Below are 18,942 nucleotides of genomic sequence, written 5' to 3' on the forward strand. Positions count from 1 at the left end.
TAAACATTTCTCACCAATAAGGCCGTTTCACTTTCTTACCATTCGTGTGTTCACTGGAGTAGCACTTTTAGTTTTCTTCAAGAACTTTTCCTTTGCATTCCGAACCTGGCTGGCTGTTTGGTGCAAGAGGCCTAGCTTTCAGCCTATCCTAGCTTTCAGCATGCCTTCCTCACTCAGCTTAATCATTTCTAGCTTTTGATTTAAAGTGAAAGACATGCAACTCTTCCTGTCACTTGAACACTTAGAGGCCATTGTAGGTTTATTAATTGGCTTGATTTCAATACTGTTGCATCTCAGGAAATAGGGAGGCTTGGGGAAAAGGAGAGAGACAGAGGATCAGCTGTTTGGTGGAGCAGTCAGAACACACAAAACATTTATTGATTAAGTTTGCTGTCTTATATGGGCATGGTTTGTGTGCCCCAAAACAACTATAATAGTAACATCGAAGACCACTGATCACAGATCACCATAAAGAAAACGTTTGAAATATTGTGAGAATTGCCAAAATGTAATGCAGAGACATGAAGTGAACAAATGCTGTCAGAAAAATGGTGCCGATAGACTTGATTGAATCATACTGCATTTTAAAACATTTTAGCACATATAGGTCTGTCTCTTTTATTTTAGCCATATCCTAGTATTCCATTGGATAGATCATTATTTATTTAACTGTTTCCCCAGTGCTAGATATTAAGGCATTAATTTTCTTGGCAGTTCTACAGTGATCAGCCTTGTACATACCTCATTATGCACATATGCAAATGCTTCTCTAGGATGATACTAAGAAGAGAAACTCCCGAGTCATAGTGTGTCCACTTTAATAAATTTTGAGGCTGAATTACCCACCTACTATGGCTGCTCCAAATTTACACTCATAGCAATTTAGGAGAGAACCTAGTGGTGCATATCCTCACTACTACTGATATTCTCAGAAGTTTTAAAGTTTGCCAAGCTGATTTGTGCCAAATACTATACTATTTTTGTAATATTTGTTTTCTGGATTGTTAATGAGGTTTAATATCTTTCATAGGTTTATAAAAAAAGCCATTTTAATCTTCTTGTTTGTGACTTTCATATTCCTGTTCTGTTCATTTCTCTATTGGTATTTTTGTCTTTTTGTCAATTTGTAAGAGTTGTTTATATTGTCAATTCTACTCATTTGTTAAATTTATACAAATGTATTCTATCAGTCTATATAATCTTTTAATTTTTCATCTGTTTAAACATGTGATTTATCTTCTTTAATCTCATAGTAGAGTGAATCATGTTAATAGATTTTCTAAGTTAAAACATCCTCCCATTTCTATGATGAGCTTTTTCTGTCTTTCTAAAACCTTTCCACCACTATTCCTATGTTTGGGGAATTTTTCACCCAGTGACTCCTGCCTACTCTAGATGGAATGCAGGAAGTCAGCCTCATTGCCTCCTCACAGCTAGGCCACATGTGACCTGCGCTCAACCAATCCAAAGCCTCAAGGGAGACAGAGTCACAGGAGAGGGATGAGAAGAAGAGGGTAGAGATGGTTCACTTTGGGAAGCGTGGCAGAGAGGGGAAATCCAGCCTTCAGGGAAAGCAGGAGTGGAGGGCCTGGTGTGGAGCGCACTCCCAGGGTAGTTGGTGTGGGCTGCAGTATGCATGTCCAGGATGGCAAAATATGTTTTCCGGCGGGAGTAATCCTGAGTTATAACTTGGGAATTGTTCCTGATGGTGTAGAACCCACGTTTGACTCTGAGAATTACTGAACATCCTTTAATAAATCCCATTTCTGCCTTAACCGATTGGGGTAAGTCTGTTACTTGCAATAAAAACCCTGACTAAATCAGTTATGATTACTATCATTTAAATAGATTGATTTGTTTTTGCTATTTTTCTTTCTTTCTTTCTTTCTTTTCTTTCTCTCTCCATTTCTTTCTTTTCTATGTTCATGAGCTACTAGACAATAGCTTTTTTTCCTGCCTTTTCTTGTGGCCCATTAGTTTATCAGGCTGTGCCTATTCATACATACTTTGTAAAATGAGTTTTTTGCCTTATCATCTTCTGAAACAGTTTGTTTATGGGGAGAACAATGAATTCCTTGAGAATTTGGTAGAAACATCCCATAGAATTTTCTGAAACAGTGCCCTTTGGATGGTAATGGTAGATCTTTGAATAGTATTTTAATTTTCCCTATAGTTGTTGGTCGTTTTAGGTCCGCATTACTTAAAGTTTTTCAATTTAATTTAACATTTTAAATTTATTGGTATGAAGCTGAACATACACTTATTAATTCTTAAATCTCTGTAGCTGTTATACCATTCCCTTATTTTTTTCTTCATTTATAGCTTTTTTTTTAATTTATAGCTTTTTAATTTGTTATTTTCTGATCACACTTGCCAAAGTGTCCACACCCGGGATCCAAACCAGCGAACCTCAAGTCACTGAAGTGAAACATGCCAACTTAACTGCTGTGCCACTGGGCTGACTCGTGTCATATTTTCTTAATGACAATTATCTTGAAAGGAGGTACTTTCTCATTCTTCTCTTCTATTTCATGGTCAAATTATTTTTGCCTCCTCAGGAGAGAATAAGCTATTTATAATAGGGTACATTTTAATAAATTGAATTGCTACATAGGTACAAAGCCTTTCCTAAGAAAAATTCTGTGTAGATAAAAGATTCAAAACCTCAGGAAAAGAAGGTAGTAATACAACTTTCTAGTACACTGCCTGGTGCATAGTAGGTATTGTGAAAATTAGTAAAGGGAAACCTCATTTAAAATGTAGTTGGGAGGTCAGAACGGGGAGCCCTCATACGTGGCCTCTTGATGTCACTTACAGAACTCAACAGAAAGAAGTCATCAATAGGGAGAATCCTCCATTACAGCAGACCCTAACAGGAAGAGATGTACATTGCATCTGCAACAAGAAACCAACTATCCTCGCAACTCAGCCAGTGAGAAATCATCACCACCATGAACTATCCACCAATGGACTTTTGTTCAAAACAATACCTCCCAACTTACTCCTTTTTCTCTATAAAATAATGTTCCTCTCTTTGCTTGCTGGACTTGCCTCTGGCTTTTTCTATAGTTCGCTTGTTCTGAATTGCAATTCCTTTGCTATTCCTGAATAAATCCATTTTGCTGGTGAAATAAATTGGCTGTTTTATTTTTAGGTTGACATTACTCAGCATTATATTAGAATCATATGGGTGGATTGAAGACACAATCACTTAAAGAATCAAAAAACTTCTCTCAAAATTTAGCTATTTATTCTCTGCAGAAGTAAATATATCTTAGAAAACTGAAAAAAAGAAGACCATAACTGAGAGTAGTCGTATTTCTCATTTTACTCCTCAAGGACTTCCTTCTTCACATGTGTGACATTTCTGTGGTCAAAAGGTTGATGGTGAGCTGACAGATCTGCTGTCGGACTCAAGGTTTGAAGATCTCCCTCTAGGCTGTTATAAAATGTCAGAATTGACACATCTCCAGAGGAAATTTTGAAGCAAATGAAAAAGCTATTTTTCAGTTATAAGGTTTAAAATGCAAATGTTTTTGAATTCATACAGTTTTATAATTTTGAGATCCAAAATAGTTCAATATGCAATGTGTTTTAGAATATTATTTGTTTGGTTAGCGTATTTCATACCCGATGCTATTTGTTTGTTTTTAACTTATTATTTTTTTATTTAAAATTCTACTTCTGAATGCTCCTCTGTCTTAATATCCTCTGGGGGTATCAGAGAAGTAGCTCAAAGAGATTGTCTTCAAGTCAGAAGTCATTTTGGAATCTCACTTTTTATCTTAAAAATTCAGTTGAATATAATATTCTTTTTATTAATATACTCTATGTTTGTTTTGGTAATACTGTTTTAAATTACTTGTCATTAAATAAAATAGGGACTTTAAAAATAGTCAGATTTCTCCTGTAGTTTCGTGTTCTGCACCTCCTTTGACACCCACGCATGGCTGAGCAGTCAGCAGTATACATACTCCTGAATAAAAAGCAGAAAAGAATGTGAATAGCAGACTAATATATGGACCAGTATGTCTTGTAAAGTGCAAAAAATTGCTGTTCATTTCTACAAAGCCTGCCTCCTGACCTCCCCTGTGTCTGAGGCCATCAGACACAGTGAATCCCCTGTTTTCAGAGTGTGCACAGACTCCTACCTCATCAAGTCTTCCCTCGGTGTCCCACTCTGCTCCAGCCTGGCAGACTGTCCATTGGATGGAACCACCTGTCGTTCATTCTGGCTGAAGAGGAGAGATGGTTGGATTTGGAGCTTGTGATGGCTTAGCCCTTGCTCTGCCACCACCTTACAGTAAAGCATAGAGTGAACCGTTTGCTTCCTTGAACTCTACTTTTCTCTTTTGTAAAAGTAGAGGATGGTTTGAGACTAATATCCAGGATCTCTTCCGTATATAACTTTATATGATTTCCTCTCTCTGGCTACTGACTTTAGCTTTAGAAACTTCTACTAACAAGAGTGAACAGCTAAGGCTCTCAGGAATGATAAAGGGGAAAACTGGACTTCATAAGAATAAAGACAGATAACTGAATGAGTGGATTTTTATTAAGCTTACAAACAGAATGGAAACAAATAACATAACTATAAGAAATAATATCCTCTCTCTAAGGCAACCTGAGTGCACATTTTCTAGCAACACTAGTTTCATTTTTGTTTTCACCTTGGCATATTATGTAATTTTAGATAGTCAACTTGAAAATTTTCCAAGACAAGTTTGAAGGAATAAGGAATTCACCTAATCAGTAACAAGAATATTTTTCTAGGGACTATGGCAAAACACTGTTTGGAATATTTGGCAGAAGATGCCAATGCAGGTGGGTGAAAACTATGCACATCATGTTCCTCTACAGAGACAGGAGGGAGGGAAGGAGGAAGTGAGCAATGTTCCAGAATCCAATGTCATTATATTCTCTCTCTGGTGGGTTGTGCTGTTTAGCTCAGTGGCATGATATGATTTCAAATTATACCAAACTACTGTTAATTATTTATAGGAGAAATGATATAAAAACTAGCAGGGTATTTCTGAATTTGCCACGGAATTTGTGACTGGAATCAAAAGGTGCTGAATGTCTCTCCCTTTTGTCCTCGCTTCTCTTTCCCCATCCATCATGGCTCCCATTTGGGGTCTTGGGAAGAATGAGAAGAAAGGAAATAAATTTCCCCCTGCTCTCTTTTCCCATTTTGTAGTCTTACTGATCCTTATTGCTCTTCTCTTAAATCTACTTTCCCTCCAATTCCCATTTGTCCAACTCACCTTGAACTCTCTAATCTTCTTGCTCTGTAGACACTTTTGCAGTTGCCCTTCCTTCAGCTTGGAACTCCAACCCACCCTCACTGTTTCCCTTCTCCCATGGGTCAGTCTCATCATTCAGGTCTCAGCTCATGGGGCACTTCATCAGAGGGACTCTCCTTGGCAACCCAAGGTTGAGTGAGTGTAGCCCGAGTCTCTTTCTACCAGACTTATGAGGACAGGCTTGACTATGGCTAGACCCAAGTTTAGGGCTGTTAGGATTCTCCATAAGTATTAAAAGATTCCATATAGAAAATGCATCTCTGTCTGGATTGTATGAGTCCTTTGACCTCTGCAATCCTGATCCTGACCCTGGTCCTGATTTTGGCTTATAGAACATATCTCTTTCTATCCATCCATCTGAATTGACCCCGCCCATTGCTGACCTCTCGTAAAACAGCCTGGCTCTCCTGGGGAAGAATTAGCAACTAAGCTCTCATCACCCTTTACCTGACCAAGGTTCATTCTGGTTCCCAGAACCTGATTACTTGGCATTATGCACATTTCCTCCTTCACTTATGCTGAGTCCACTTGCTCAGAGGTCCCAGCTATATCTGGTACAATGACTCAGGCTTCACCAAGGCAGATTTATTCTCCCATTCCAGGCAGTGGCTCTCAAGGATGACTTCTGAACTTGTAATGAATGAGGGCAACTTATTACTCAGTTTCATCCTTTTCTCAAAGAGACTTGGGTTTTCTTAATCATGATCATATTATAAGTGACCTCAGAACAAATTCAGAGCTGAGAAGTTGTGTGGGGCTCAGGGTGAGGAGGAATGGCTCCCTCCCTAGGCAGCACATAAAAGGCTGTTCTGCTTTTAGCTAGAAAGTGTTGAAGAATTCTAAAACTTCCCAACAATTAATTAGTCATTGTTTCATCCACAGCTCTTAAACCAGTGGAGCCCATGTAGTGCTCTGGCTTCTACTCAGTGAAATATAGCCCGTGACATTTATTACAAGCATTGACAGTAATTTACCCTTCATTAATCAGAGCAGTCAGCTACAGTACTTTTCAATCATGCATAATACTTACTTTACTGGAATATTTTATTCATCCATTAGTCTTAGAGGTTCTGCAAACAGCTCGTAAATTTAGACAGGACTGCAGATCCTGAACGGTGTAGTGCCCTTTTCATGGCTAATTTATGGCCCATGTTTATATTTGTGCCAAAACTCAAGATTTCCCACTGATCAAGGTTTGAAATATGCAGCAATAAACTCTACTTTGTATTGGTCCATCAAATGAGAAGGAACGTATCCTGTTTCCCCAGTACTGCTCTTTATGGAGTTCTTATTCATAGTTGGCTATTGGTGATCATGCCTAAAAGCAGTATCAACACTAACCTCCCTAGAATCAGTCATTCAATTTAATATGCTACAAGAAGTCTTCTCCGTTTAGTGTATTTGTCAATTGAATTCCTATTTACAAAATAAAAGGGGCATTTGTGAAGAAGCTGAAGATGTCTTTAACTCCATAGCATCATTTATGCATGGATGTTCATTTTCTTCACAAATCCATGTCCTCATACAAACATCCTTATGGGTTTATCTCGTTTAAAAAGCAAACAACCAAAATTTAAAAGTCTATATTGAGAGCAGTATGCACAAAATTACTGAGAAAATACTAAATGTAATTTTGTAGAAGACAGTAAGATATTGGTTCTGGAACTTGTGCCTAAGGGGGTTGCATTTATTGTCACTATCTTGAGATATGCAGAATTGTTCATTTTCTCCAATTTACATTTTCTATCTTATAGAGTTTTAAATTTCCCTGGGTCCCACCAGTCACTCTAATTTAAAGTGTATTAAGTTCTCTTTCAGTGTGATCCCGTGTGGTAAAACCAAAATGCAAACCGAATGATTTATTTCAGTTCTATTGCCCTCCTGATCGACTCGTTTGGATTTCCAATTTTTCTATGCAGAACTCAAATCAGGATAGAGCCTTGAATCTAAGAAAATTCTAAAAGTTTGTAAGGATGGGTGATATGAACTGTGTTAACATTGAAGAATCAAGAAAGTCTTTTTTATTTAAAAATCCTATATAGTTCTACATGTTTCCTTTGTAATAGCATCATGCACTAGTTTTAGTAAAATGGAACTGGGCAGTGGAAGACTCTTCTACTTTTTGATAATTAAGGAATGGCAGGTGTCCTGGAGAACAGTGGCATACAATGTACCATATATGTATGGGAAATTACACATGCTATGCTGTCCTCTAGGAGTTTCAAAATTCATGTTAATATATGAAGCTTAGCAAATGTTTGACAACAAATCTTTGTCCTTCTCTCTCTCTCTTTCTCCTCCCTTCCTTCCAATACTTGCATATATCATATCACGAGGGAAACAATTGCTCCACGAAGCTCACTTTGGGAAATGCCAACTTGAGTAAAAGGTTAAGAAAAGCTTTCCCCCTCCTGTATGAGAATTTTGTTTCAATCTTTTTTTTTTCCTTCTCCCCAAATTGCCCTGGTACAGAGTTGTATATTCTAGTTGTGAGCACCTCTGGTTGTGTCATGTGGGACACCACCCCAAGCGGGTCTGATCAGCCATGCCATGTCCACTCCCAGGATCTGAACCAGAGAAACCCTGCCACTGAAGCAGAGGGCGTGAACTTAACCACTCAGCCACAGGGCTGGCCCTTGCTGTATGAGAAATTTAGCATTCTTTAACTCTCTCTGTTCTCTGAGCAACGTGATGAAAGTTGGATTATGCACTATGCTACAAGGAACATTTCCTATGGTAAAGAAGACACCAATTGGCAAATTGTGCTTCAACTATGAACACCTTGTAGGAAATCATAGCATTGGGTTTCCCTAGATATGGGGACTCTTGTAACTGGGTATATCTCTTGCAGAGACCTGGGAAGTTATGCCTATAGAGTTATTACAACAGGAGCCACATATATTGGCTCCTATGGGGTATGAGCCTTCTACTGGGGAATTCCCTGTACTCAGTCAAGGTGAACCTTGTTTCCTGACACATGAGTCATTACCTGGAGAGCTGATAATGCAGATCTCAGACGGTTAAGTGAATTGTTGTGAGGATTGCCCCACTGAGGAGGGAGCCTAGAGACAGATGCCCTTGCCAGTGACCTGGAGTTCCTGTCCTGTATCCCTCAGAATAGACAGCTGCCAAAAGTGGCCAATCATAATCTTGGAAGTCCAAGGGTTAGTTAAAATAAGAAGGCCACATCCTGGGTACTTCAGTTGGTCTAAGAACCTGAAAGTCTAACCACTATGGAAAAATGGATTTCAACTCATGTAGCAAAGGATTTTTCAAATAAAATATTTTTCAAAACATTTTTAAATGATTCTTTGATAATTTTTTAGACTCTTTCTAGTAATGTGTCCCTGCTCTGTGATCAACACATATCTTTTTACAAAGATTGTGGGTAAGATTGTTTCCTTTTCCTGTCTGTGTCATTTAACCTCCAGTGACCTTTTTTTCTTTCTTGCACTTTTTGCTTCTTTTGGCTACATTCTAGATTCATAAAAATGGCCTATAATAATGAAAAGGTTCATTTCATTATGCTAGAAGATATGCAGAGTCAGTTTTTTAACATATCCCGCTATTTTATGAGTAAATTCAACAGCTATAGCACAAAAAATGAAAATTTACTCGAGATTTATTAGAAAAGAGGCAATTCTAGCTCCTTTATCATAAGTTAGAAAACGGAAACCTTTTCTAAGTGAACTCAGATAGCATGTCAAACAACCTTCAGGAGAGATGTCCCCTAGGTCTGTGGGTGGGAGTAGCAGGAATTTCAAAGCCTAACCTTGAAATGTCGCTATCTTATCTCTCCAGAAAATACAGTATTAAACCCTCACCAGCACCTGATTTTGCCTTTTGACAAACTACAGATGTAATTTCAAGTGGTTTTAAGACAAGAAGCTATATACAGAGATTCAAGGGAGACCTTGAGACATGATGTGAATTTTACTAGTTCCTATAAAGAAGATAAATCACATAACAAGATAAAAAAGATTTCATAAAATAACAGTCTGGGTTCAGTGAAATTGTTTCCATTCCACTGGGTGCCTTACAGCCTTTTTGACACCCTTGGTTAAGAAAGAGTTGAGTGTGCAAATGTAGAACACTGTTGAAGAAATTATCTGTAATAATGCTCCACATTACCCTCAGTTTTACTAGCAGGCAGCTTGATGATATTAAGTCACTGCACCTCCCCGAAAATAATATTTACTTAACATTTCCGAAGTGGTGTCGGTATTCATGAACAACCATCCACTAGTCACAGAGATGGGTTTTAGATTTCTTGGATTTTGCTCTAGTTTGTGATTTTTCCTATTTGTTGCCTAAATTATTCAAGCATGCACATTCAGAAGACCCAACATTTTTGTCTGGCTTCCTAAGCTGACACTCTTTCAGAATTTGCTCATAATAAAACTGTCTGCATGGTTCAGGTGTTAGTAAATTAGTCTTACTATTAAATCCAAACTTCAGATTAGCTTGGGTTTTCTGTATTTGCTCTTCCAAATGAAATGTAAGCACAAGACTCTTCAACTGACTTTGACAACAGAGTTTCTCAAGGAACAGGAAGAAAAGCAAAACTGTAGTACTGATAACATTAATAACTGGGACAATTTTGTATTTATAGCTTTTCCCTACAAGGCATATAAAATATATTTTTACAAGAAAGATCATTTTCTGGATACAACTTCAAGACATCCTAATTCTGCCCTGCATCATGATACTGAAGCATATTGTTATTTCCAAGTGTTTAACATTCTTTCGATTTTATACCAGTCTTTTTGTCATAAGCTATAATATTTCCTAAAAGAATCCCAAACTCTGCAAAAAAATACAAATCTTTGCAATTCCAGCATTAATCTGTTTTCTGTATTCTTTGAAAAGGCTCTAAATCAGTGCTTTTTGTTACTGCTGTTGATTATGCTGATATATTTGTGTTTTTTCCCCAATTCATTGTAATCTATATCAGCACTGTTTCTGAATCTCTGGACAGAAAGAAATTATTATGAATTAATTATTTAACAAAACAGCTAAAAATAATGCCCATTTTACTCTCAATCTGCATATTCTTCACTTTTTGGAATACTAACTCGTGTTTCAAAGTCTTCAGAATAAAAGTAAAATATATGATAATATAATTTGCTAGTATATATCAGTCTTATTCCTGAGATTCCTAAAATGTAGTTTATTGGAAATTATATGACTTATAGTTTTAACTATGTTTCATTGTTTTAACAACCCCAGTCTTAACTATTCAATATATTTTCTTACCAAGTTCTATCCTCATTCCTCAGGATGCTGTTGCTGCTCTGTCTCATCCCACCTTTAGGTTTCCCAGGAATTTGGTGGTGATTTTCAGTTCTTCTCTTCCCTGGTCTTATGCATTTCTCCTTTCTCAGTTTCCATGCTCAGTCAGTGTATTGTTGAACCCAGTGACAGCATAAATCATGGTTTCTCTCCAAGATCTTTTTCTTTTCCTTTGCTCTGGCCCTGAATAAATGGCTTTATCACTTTTTAAGGATTCAAGGAATAACATATCAGTCAATCATCAAATATCTACTACATTTTATTATGAGGTCAGCACTTTGCTAGAATTTTGCAAGTACATATTTCATCTTACACCTTCTGCTCACGTTTATATCTCTGGGTGCCATTAGTTATTTTTGTATGATACTATAAGTGCCTACATTTCACAGGTTGAGTATGAAAATGCTGTGGAATAGACTTACTGTCAACTGTAAGCATTATAGTCTTCTAAATCTTCTTATTTTTTCTTTCTATGTGTGCAGTCATTGCCATTACATCTGGTTTCTTTTGTTTTCTGACCATATTCAAGATATTATGCTCTCTCACTTCTACCTTCATGTAAACTTTAGTCTTTGGGCATTTATCATCTTCTGTCTTGAACTTCTAAAACACTTCTGTGTGTGTGTGTGTGTGTGTGTGTGTGTGTGTGTATGAGGAATATTGGCCCTGAGCTAACACCTGTTGTCAATCTTCCTCTTTTTTTTTTTCCTCCCTAAAGCTGCAGCACATAGTTGTATAATCTAGTTGTAGGTCATTCTAGTTCTTCTATGTGGGATGCCGCCACAGCATAGCTTGATGAGCAGTGCTAGGTCCATGCCCAGGATCCCAACTGGTGAAACCCCAGGCCACTGAAGCAGAGCATGCGAACTTAATCACTCAGCCATGGGGCCAGATCCTCTAAAACACTTCTTTTCTGACAATGTTGTTTTAGAATTTTATTCCATGTCCAATTATACTCTTCTCATTTTTCCTATGATCCTACTGCTATGACACTTAGAACAGAATTGAAAAAATTAGGCAAAGTATAAAATGCATGTGTGTATGTGCATGTATGAGAGAGAGGGAGAGAGACAGACAGAGAAAGGAGGGAGGAAGGCGGGAGAGGGAAGGAGAGAGAGACAAACTGAGTGATAGCATAAGCTGATTGGCCAGTATGAACTGTTCAGCAGAGCCTCAAGATGTGCGTATCTGTAGTTTAGTCAATATTTTTGCATTTATGCATTATATAATTCAATAATTACTTATTGAGTATATCTTATATGTTAGAAATTGTATTTGTCACTCTCTAGGATGAAGATATAAATCCTAACACTGTGTAGTAATAGGGATCAACTTCATTCATGTGAAAAAGAAGTTTCTAATGAGCTATCGAGCCATGAAAAGACATGGAGGAAACTTAAATACATATTGCTAAGTTGAAGAAGCCAATCTGAAAAGCCTACATACTGTATGATTCCAACCATATGATGTTCTGGAAAAGGCAAAACCATGGAGACAGTAAAAAGATCAGTGCTTGCCAGGAATTGGGGGATGGGGAAAGAAATGAATAGATGGATCACAGGGGATCTTTAGGGCAGTGAGAATACTCCATATGATACTAAATGATTGTAAACGTCATTGTACATTTGTCCAAACTTGAAGAATATACAACACCCAGAGTGAACAATAATGTAAACTTTGGACTTTAAGTGGTTATGACATGTCAACATAGGTTCATCATTTGTAACAAATGTACCACTCTGGTGGAGGCTGTTGATAACGGAGAGGCTATATATGTATGGAGGCAGGAGATATTGGGAAATCTCTGTACACTCCCTTCCATTTTGCTGTGAACCTGAAACTTCTCTAAAAAAAATGAAAAAAGTTTCCAAAGGAATCATTTTACACCTCCACATATATTTGATGGAAATATATATATATATATATATATAATTGTGATATATATATAGATACATACAAATAATGTAAAATTTACCATTTTAACTATCTTAAGTATAAAACACAGGGGCACTAATTACGTTCACAGTATTATGCATCCATCACCATTATATATATATTTATATATTTTATTTATATATATTTATTATATATTTATATTTATATATATTTATATATATTTTATTTATATATATATTATATATTTCCAAAATTTTTACCTTCCCAAACAGAAACTCTGTACACATTAAACAATAATTTCCACTTGTTTTAGTAATAATCTAATTTTTTGTACATCATTAGCTTGATTTCTCTTAGTTTCTTGTCCATGTTTCCTGTTAGCTCTTTGAGTATATTTAAGGCAATTGTTCTAAAAACTTATACTAGTAAGTCTGATATCTGGTCTACCTCAAGGACAGTTTCTGTCAATTTATTGGGTTAAGTAGGAACAATTTGTTTCGTAACTTTGAATTAATTGCACTTTCCTGTTTCTTTGTATTCCTTGTGATTTTTCTGTTAAAAACTGGACTTTCAGGGGCTGGTCTGGTGGTGTAGTGGTTAAGTTTGTGTGCTCCACTTTGGCGGCCTGGGGTTCACAGTTTTGGATCTCATGTGCATACTTAGCACTGCTCTTCAAGCCACACTGTGGTGGCATCCCACATAAAACAGAGGAAGATTGGCAACAGATATTAGCTCAGCGACAATCTTCCTCACAAAATGTCAAAAACAAAAAACTGGACTTTTAAATATTACACTGTAGTAATTCTGTTAATTAGGTTTTCTCCCTTCCTTTGGTTTTGCTGTATTTTGATCATTGATGACTGTAGTAATCCATTTGTTTAGTGATTATTTTCAAACTGTTTTTTTCAAAGACTGTGTTCCTTATCATGTGCGGTGTCTGAAGCATGTGTTTCTTAGCTTGTGTTCAGCAAGTGTTTTGACAGAGATTTCCAAAAACACCAGGAGGTTAAGAGAGAGAGAAAGAAAGAGAGCAAGCAAGCGAGAGAAACAAAAATCAACCAAACCAAAAAAGCACATACATGAGAAAATAAAAATCACATCGCCCAGTCTTTTCAGAGAGTCTCTATGTGGGGTTATTCCTTCAACACTTAGGCATTTTGCAACAAGTGTGGGGTCAGCCCAATTCGAAAGCTTAGGGTCTTCTCAGGGCTTGTCTGAGTATGTGCATGGCATTTTAAATTCTCTTGTGCATAGGTCTGTGTGTGTGTTTGTGTGTGTGTGTGTGTGTGAGGAAGATTGGTCCTGAGCTAATATCTGTGCCAATCTTCCTCTGTTTTGCTTGTGGGATGCCCCCACAGCATGGCTTGATGAGCAGTCCTAGGTCCATGCCTAGGATCCAAACCTGTGAACCCTGGGCCATCAAAGTGGAGAGCACAAACCTAACTACTATGGCACTGGGCTAGCCCCCAGGTGTGGTTTTGAGTGCCCCAATTTACGAAAGAAACTCCCCACAGCTGTTCCTCCAGGGCTTTAAGTGGCTAATAGATGTCTCATACAGAATTGTTTGCCCCATGCATCTGTGGATGGTTAGTCTGCCTTATAGTGTTTTTGTGCAATGACCATAGCTTTTCTGGACTGAGTGAACTCTGGGTTTGGGGACACAGAAATAAGCACCTTGTGTCCATCCTTCAGGTGGCCCCTAAGCAGGTTAGAACAGACACATACACAATAGTTTGCTAATAAGATCTACTCTGCTCCCTCCAGAACCAAAGACCAAAGTCCCACACAGGGAATGTGGGCTGCCATCTTTGTGTCTGCCACCAAGCTGAGGGAGAGAGTGGGGTGAGGGCAAGTATAAATGTCAGTAAAATTTCTCTCTGTTTTTAAATTGTCTTTTTCTTGGTTGCAGCAAACTGTTGACTGTTTTCCAAAGTTCTGAAAAGTTGGTTCTGACAATTTCTCTTTGCCTGTGGATGTTTTGTGGGGGACAGGAGCTGGGAGCTGGCTGCTTGCCAATCTTCTGACATCGTGCCTTTCACATATATTTTGGATTACATGCAATTTCCCCATCTAAAAAAGCCATTGATGCTTGCAAGGAAAGTTTGCCATGAAAAAAAGATTTATTAAAAATGTATTTTGTCATTAGGAAAGCTTCAAAGTAGTTTTTATACACAAGGAGAAGTCAAGCCCAAGAGAAGGGCCCTGTGTGTTCTATGTACAAAGAAAACAACCACAGAAACTGCAATGACTCCTGGTACTGCAATGTCTCATGAAGGGATGCAGGTGGCCATATGACAAAAACAAAGTCCTGTATTACTTATTATAACTATCTTCATTATCACATCCTTAAAATATGCTTCTCCTTTCTTGTAGGGCCCTATGTTAGGTCTAGTAATACAGAGGTGAACAAGACAAACTCTTGCTCTTGAGTCATTTTAGTCTTTCTTGGAAAATAATACATCAGTAGTGCTGAATCCTGATTGCACGTTAGATTCATCTGGGTTATATTTTTCAAAATACTGAAATACAGATCCTATCCATAGAAAATTAGATTATGATGGGTTGAAAGTTAAGGTGGGCAAAAGTGCTGTAATGTATTTCTCATTCATATAACAGTCCAAAGTTCTGGACGAGCAGGTGGGTCTCCCCACGTGGAGATTCTCGGATCCAGGTTCCTTCTAACCTGGGGCTATGCTACCTCCTAGAATGGTGCTGTCCAAGAGAGCTCTCCACAATGAGGGAAAAAGTCTATATTTATGCTCTCCCATATGATAGCCACTCACCAAATGTGGCACTTTTGTGCTTGAAATATGACTACTGTGACTGAGGAACCAAATTTTTAATACTATTTAAATTTAATTCATATAGCTAAGTAAATGTAGGTAGCCACAAGTGACCAGTAGTTACTATTTCAGATGCATGGACTTAGACTCCTTAACCATCTGCATGGTCAAGGCTAGATTACTACGTTCAGGCTCTAGTCAGTCAAAGAGACAGCTTGCTTAGAGGAGGCATGGTGCGTGAATGAACTGAAGTGACAGGTATCACTCCGTTCATGTTCCACTAACTGTGTTGGGCTTACCTAGTAGCAAAGGAGGCTGGGAAGTACATTCCCTGGTTGTTCAGTCACATCCCAGCTATAGCAACACGGATGAAGAGCAGGACAGAGCTTGGTATGCAACTAGTAGGCTTTGTCACAGTTGGTCTGGTATAGGGCTCAATGATGACATATATGTTTTTAAAAGCTTCCAAGGTGATTCTAATGTTCAGTTATGGTTGGCAACCAATGGTCTACATAAGAGTATCTAAAGGTACCTCTTATTTAGCAGAACACTCTCTGTTAGACACATCTATATGGAGAGATTAAGTATCAAACTCAAGGTCACATATCAAAGTGAGCACTTTGTAAATGTCACACCTATTAGATAACACACAGCTCATGTTGTCAAATCAAATGCACTAATAATGTTAATAATTCAAGCAAATACAGATCACAGATGTAGTAAGGAGAATCTGGGATTCCAGAGCCTCTCCTACTACTGCTCTTTTCTTAAATTTTTTTTTCAGAACTATATCCTGCTCTGGTTCAGATTGACATATGAGGCCTCTAAGGGATATGTGCATTCACATCACTTACACATAAGACATTTTAAGTTATGAAGTACCTTCAGATAGCTGCATAGCTAAAATTATATTCAGATATATTCAAAGAGTTACATTTTCCAGGGAGCTGTGTTTCATAAATTCAGAGTTCCTTACCATCAGCAGTTCTACACAACCAGGTACATGCTGATGAAAACATCCCATGGATAAGGACTCTCCTACTAACAAACGCTGTTAATTTATTTCTTAGGAGATCTGTCATTAGTTTTGTTCCAGGAGATTTGCATAAGTCATCTTCTTTCCTTCCCAGTGGTGCTGCCCCCACCCCCAAAAGGAAAGAATGAAGCAGTCATTTATTTTCCTTATGCACCTAAAAAGTTTCACATGCTGTCATTCTGCAATTCATTCAAAACGTGGATGGAGCCCTTCCCATGTGCCATGTATTATGTAGTGCTTAAGGCTTCTGATGCCTTACGTTCAAAGCACAGCAGCGTTCAAGCAGCTTTGAGAGTTTGGACAAATGTTCCCCTCTCTAAGCCTTTGTTTTTCTGTTAAATTGGGATAATGACACCTACCTCATCGGGTGGTTATAAGGAATTGCACTACCACAAGCCACATAGTGAACTTCTAGCAAGTACTCCATGAGTTTTAGCTATTAATTTACCATTGTTATTGTTACTAATTGTAATTTCTTGAGGACAGCTTGCTTTCCTATTTCTCTGTTAGAGATTAATATACCTAAAGAAAAGAAACAGCTTATTTTCTAGATGCTATACTATTTGAAAATTTCCTTCACATACTCTGACCTCCCTACCTCTTATTTTATTTATTCTCCAATTAATTAAAAAAACCTCACAGAATTCTAATCTATATCAATACTGAGAAGACAAAACCAAAAACTTCTGGGTTCTGGGAATACCTACATAACTAAGACATGACTTTTGTTTTAAGTGATACATGGTCCTAAATGGGGCAATTGATATTGTCTGATAGTCATGCTACAGAATGGTAGTGCTATGTTTAAGGTTTGTGCAAAGGACTATGAGTGGATAGGTATGGGGAAAAAAGCATTGTTTTTCCAGGTTGCTTAACTTTACAAAGTAAGTGATATTTGAGTAGGATTCACATTGATGAATACTTTTGCCAGGCAGAGAAATGGGAAAGACCTTTGAGTTCCTGTAGCTCTCAGCAGGGTGACTTGCTCTGCTTATAGTAAGTGCTTAAAATTGTCTTCTGATGATTAGTGGAAGGATTGAAAAATCTCACATATAACAAGCTATTTAACAACTAGGCTGCTAAAACACATGATCCCTAATCAAACTCCCAGAAAAAACCTCTGTGGCACTAGCAAAGCTCTATTTTGGCACTTCTGAATATCCCCTCTCAGCAGTTTCCAAATATGTCTGCCTTAGTTTGGATGCTAAAAGAATGTCACCTCTCAGCTGAACAGATTCACTGTCACATAGAGCAGAAGACACCTAGTTTACACTTCTAGACTGATAACAAAGAATAACAAATGGTGAGGAAGAATTCTAGAATCAAATATAATGACATTAAAGACTCTGTCTTAGATTCTTTAACTTATTTTCCATGAGCCAAATAACAATACAATTGAGTGATGGTTTCTAGAAGCACATTGGAGTAACAGCTTGGTTGGGGAGTAGTACAGAAAATGACTTAATAAAACTTACATAAATTGATTTTATTCGAAACTAGAGTTTCAAAAAATCCAAGGATGGGTATTAATGACCTTTATTTTCAAAAGCATCTCTTCTTGGCAAAGGAAAAATCATACCCCCTAGCTTTTGTTGAATTTGGGCTTTTGTTTTATTTCTGTTTTTACCTTTTATGTTTTCCCACCTTGGAGATTTAATACCTATTATTTTAACTATTATCTTAACAATGACAATTAGACAGACAAACACACACACTGTATATATAGCCTATAATTACTACGTCTATAATTTTTTAATAAGATATGCCTGTACTTCAGCTTTTGGCTAATAAATAGTATGATCATTTCTCTTTAAGTGTTATCAAAGGTAAGATTCTTATTTGGCTTTATAATTAAGAGTACTTGAGTATTAGTTATCCTAACTTCCAACAAGGTTAACCTGAGAACACTGATAATGTTCTTTCTACTAGACTCACAAGTGGTTTGGTTTGGGTGCTGATATTGCTTCCGCTCACGCCCTAAGATGATCAGCTCAGGAATCCCACTGTCTGAGTTTGATTCCTGACTCTACCACTTACTACTTTTGGGACTTTGGACATTTCTTTAGCTATTTTGTGTGTTTGTTTTCTATAAAATAGAGACAACTATTACAGGGGTTTTGTGGAGATTAAAATGAGTTAATGAGTCCATAATACTTAATATAGACCCTGGCACCTAGTAAATTCTGAATTAATGTTAGTTTTGTTATTCCTATCATTAAGCTTCTAAGTTCTCTACCATAATTTAAGGAAGTGAGTTATTTAGTGACAATAGGATACCACAACCTGTCTTGCCTGCTACTTATTTTAGTCTCCGTCTTCAGTGACACAAGTCAATACCCAAGTGTTCAGTTAGAAGATTTTTAACCTGTATCATTAAAGGCATGTGTGACGGTCGATTTTATGTATCAACTTGGCTAGGCTATGGTGCCTACTTGTTTGATCGAATATCAATCTAGATGTTCTGTGAAGGTATTTTTCAGATGTGATTAACGTTTAAGTCAGTAGACTTTGAGTAAAATGAATTATTCTCCATAATGTAGGTGGGCCTTGTCCAATCTGTTGAAGCAATTCTATCTCAAGACTGCAACCCTGCCAGAATTTCCAGTTGGCTTGGCTAGCCCTATGCATTTAA

The sequence above is a fragment of the Equus asinus genome, chromosome 6 (genome assembly GCF_041296235.1).
Source record: "Equus asinus isolate D_3611 breed Donkey chromosome 6, EquAss-T2T_v2, whole genome shotgun sequence".
Taxonomy (NCBI): domain Eukaryota; kingdom Metazoa; phylum Chordata; class Mammalia; order Perissodactyla; family Equidae; genus Equus; species Equus asinus.